At 33.9% G+C, this 4,242-nt stretch overlaps 1 pseudogene; it reads left to right on the top strand.

Moving 5' to 3' along the window:
• The first annotated feature begins 917 nt into the window (after positions 1-917).
• Positions 918-1,843, top strand: LOC128175748 (PPE family protein PPE10-like; annotated as a pseudogene).
• The last annotated feature ends 2,399 nt before the right edge of the window (positions 1,844-4,242 follow it).

Raw genomic sequence — 4,242 nt, forward strand, 5'->3', positions numbered from 1 at the left:
CCTTATCATATATGGTCCTTTATATACGAAATACTGAGATACATCCACACACCGTATTGTTGACATTTACATAACCAAGCTTTAAGCCTATAATAATGCTATTAATTCCATTACACTCTGCTTAGATAGAATAATCTAACTCTCTCTCGGGACAGGCCTTCACCACAGTTAAAATGCCTCCCATACACCCATTTATTCTAAACATGGTCATCAAACAATATTTGGGGCCTGGTGTACATGCTGATGACGTCACCTCAAATTATAAAAGCTAAAACCTGCAGCTTGCAAACCAGGACACCTAACAGAGCCTCAGAGATCCGAGATACAGGTAAGAGATCTTATTATATCTGAGTCTTACATATGGATGCATTTATGATTCAAGTGTATTAATAATGTTTCAAAAGCAAGAGAGAACATAAGTGCGGTTCGATAGGAAAATCACTCCGAAGATTTTTATTTTCAAAATTGTCGGAATAAAGAGAAATAATTCAAAAGAATTATTCCTTGCAAGTAATGGTGTAATTCAATTAAAAGGGAGGTATCATTAGAAATGAAATTTCTTTCATTCTAACTAATTGCTCATTTACTGAGGAACGAAAATTTTTTATTTGTTTATATTTCTAAAGTAAAAAGAACACATTCGAATCCATCATAAAGCGAAATTATTCCAGCTAAATTTCATTTCTTATGAAATATATGTTAGTATATATATAAAAAAAAATCACATTAATAAATTACATCTTTTTGATAAAAATGAATTCAATAGGGATATTTGGGGGGATAGTATATCCAGTAAAAATCTAATATATTACGGAAATTGCAATATAGCTTTTAAACTAATCCATTATCCCATGTCTTTTTAACTTCACTTTAACTTATAATTATCTTCAGTAAAATTCATCATTTTTTCTTTAGTCATGTTCCGTGCAGCAGTTATCCTTTGCATTTTGGCATCTGCCTTATGTGACTATGACAAAAAACTCTCGTACGGCATTGGACCTTTGTCAATAGGAGGGTTTGGCGGAGGAAATCTTGGAGTCGGAGATTTTGGCATTGGTGGAGGAAATCTTGGATTTGACGGTTTTAGCGGAGGTAAAATCGGATTTGGCAATATTGGTGGACTCCAAATAGGAGCACCTTCGTTTGGTAGAGTCAACTTTGGTGGATTTGAAGGTCAAAGTTTCAGATCCTTCTTCTCTAGTCCCGGAGGTGCTGCTGCATCAAGTGCTGCTGTTCCGATGGCCCGTTTGGTGGATCTGCAGCATCTTCTTCCGCAGCTTCTAGTGGATTAGGAGGTCCCCAAATCTTTGGTGGTAACTTTGGCAATACTGGATTTCAAAGCTTCAGATTCCTCGGTCCCGGTGGTAGCGTAGCTACTGGTAGTGCTGCCGCCAGTGACGATGGGTCGGCTGCTGCTTCGTCTGCTGCAGCTGGTAATGGAGCTGCCGCGGCCTCAGCAGCTGCAGCATCTCCATCACTCGGATTCCCTGGCCTAACGTCATTCCCAGGCAGTTACTATTCTTATCCTGGAAGTTTCCCTTCCTATCGCGGAAGTTTCTCTTCCTATCCAGGAAGTTTTTACTCCTATCCCGGAAGTTTTTCCTCTTATCCCAGAAATATCTACTCCTATCCCGGAAGCGTTTACTCATATTCTGGAAGTTTCAATTCCTATCCCGGAAGTTTTTACTCATATCCCGGAAGTTTCTACTCAAATCCCAGTCAATACTATTATCCAGGAAGTTTAAACACCTTTCCTGGTAGTGTGTACTCCTACCCTAGTGTTGATTACTCTAGGTACTTCGGCCGTCTTGTCCGAAAATCAAAGGTAAGACAAATGAAGTAACACTTAACCAAACAAATTCTTTCAAGAAAGTTAATCTAGATATTGAATTAGCATTATTTTTTACAGGTTTATTAGAGACGGTCTCTTTGACATTGCCTGACCCTTGGATTGTCCGAAGAACAGTTTGTTTTAATTTTGAATATGTTGAATAAATGTTTTTTTAGCATCCAAAAAGTCCAATCGTTGATCGTTTTTTGAAAAAAGAAAATGCTCATTTCTGTTCCGACTTTTTTGTTCATAAAATCAGTTCAGTTTACATTTTGTATAAACAAGATGTACATGGTCATAACATGCCTCACAGATAAAAGCCCTAAAAAAAGAATCAAAAGAAGAAAAAATTAAATTACAATGCCTGAAAGAAAAAGGAAAAAAATCTTGTTTACACTAAATGACTGCTTCTATCACAGGTTTTAAATTATCAGTAGTACTAGTATCTACAGAATATTGGTACATAGCATTTATATAAAAAAGCATTTTCCAAGAAAAAAAAAGTTAAATACATCATATGTATCATATTTTAACAAAGGTAATAAATAAATTGTGAAAAAAACCCCCAAAAAGACCCCCCTTGAAACAAACAAAACAACCCCCCCCCCCCCCCAAAAAAAAAAAATCTCTCTACAATCACATCTCAGTTTCAGAATAAACTTTTCAGTTGCAGAAATAATGATAGCAGGGAAATGAAATCAAAGACTGCTTTCAATTTTACAATTTTGCATCATTAAAGGGTGAGAGTGAATCGAACCGCTTCATGGTAAAAAAGTTTATCATTAGCGGATGAAGATGTTTCATTAAGCGTTGGGGCTACTGTGCATTTTTGACGTTTTATGATACAATTTAATCGCTAAGCGATATATCAGTAGCTATTGGCAATGTTAATTGTGAATGCAATAATTTATAGCATTATGGGCTGCATTTTCAACGCATAATGATATCATTAAGCGGTGTTGTATTATTAACGCTTGTTACAAAGGATATTTGTTGCAGAATGAGTAGTACTAGCGTCAGTTTTCCGTTCGACGGCGCCACACGTTATACAGTCATATGCAAAAATATGTTCGGAATTTAAACAGGAAAAATGTCTAAAGAATTCTAAATAATTTTCGACATATCTCTGCTTGGGAGAATCACTGGAAGCGACCGTCTGTTCATTGGAAGTAAATTTCACTTTGCAATAAATCAAGTGAAGTAAACGTCATGTACAAATTAAACGTCATGTACAAAATGCCAAAATTGGCATGCCAAGTTTAATCAAGAAATTGGTTTATAGTAACCACAGAAAATTGTTTAAAGTATCAGACTTGAAGTTTTAAATTCTATTGGTTTTTTACTATTTTCAATTACCCACGTCATTATTATTGTGCATTGCAAGAATATGAAATCAAAAGTATTTGAACTATATAATCTTCAACAAAGAATGTTCTTATATGCTGAGAAATTTTACTCAACGCAACTTGTTTTCTGTTTGCTGAGGCAATGTTTTCAATATAGTAACTTTAAAAATCACATTGCAGTTTGAAAAGCATTTATTAACAAATCTTAAACCAGCATACAATGAAGGATAGGGTCTCATTTCACGTTTTAAAGTGATTTTTTTCTCATGACTATTATTAACCATTTTTCATAAAAAATATTCTGTTTGTAAATTGTTTATATAGTTTATATATAGTGTTTTTGGTAAGATATATTTGAAAAAAATATCAATCCGCTGATATTATTGATCATAAATATGTGAATATTTAATAACTTATTTTATTTTTTCTTTCATAATCAGTTGTACCCATTACCTCCGCTTAGAAACCCCACCTATCGAGTAAAGAGAAAACTTTTGAAAAGCGTAATCTAATTTTTACAAATATTCATATGTAGGGATGCTGAGAGCTTAAGGGAGAAATAAAATTTCGCAGTCTTTAACTCTCTCAACTTTCCTTCAAATGATACATACCAGATACATGTATAAACAAGAATTGCCATAACGAATTTGAAAGAAGCTAATTTAAATATTTATTACCATTCATTATGAGTAATCATAGTTTTCACAGATATTGCAAATAATGAATGGTCCATCGTAAGTATAACTACGACAGACGAATAGGGCCACGTTATTACGAGATCTTTTCTCGTAATTACGAGATAATTAACTCGTAATAACGAGATTTTTTCTCGTACAAACGAGATAATTATCTCATTATTACGAGATCTTTTCTCGTAATTACGAGATAATGACGAGATCTTTTCTCGTAATAACGATATAATTAACTCGTAATCACGAGATCTTTTTTTGTAATAACGAGATCTTTTCTCGTAATTGCGAGAAAATTAATTCGTTAAAACGAAATCTTTTCTCCTAATACGAGTTTTTTCTCGTAATTACGAGATAAGAATATTTTTTATGTCGC

This window comes from Crassostrea angulata, chromosome 3, assembly GCF_025612915.1.
Source record: "Crassostrea angulata isolate pt1a10 chromosome 3, ASM2561291v2, whole genome shotgun sequence".
NCBI lineage: Eukaryota > Metazoa > Mollusca > Bivalvia > Ostreida > Ostreidae > Magallana > Magallana angulata.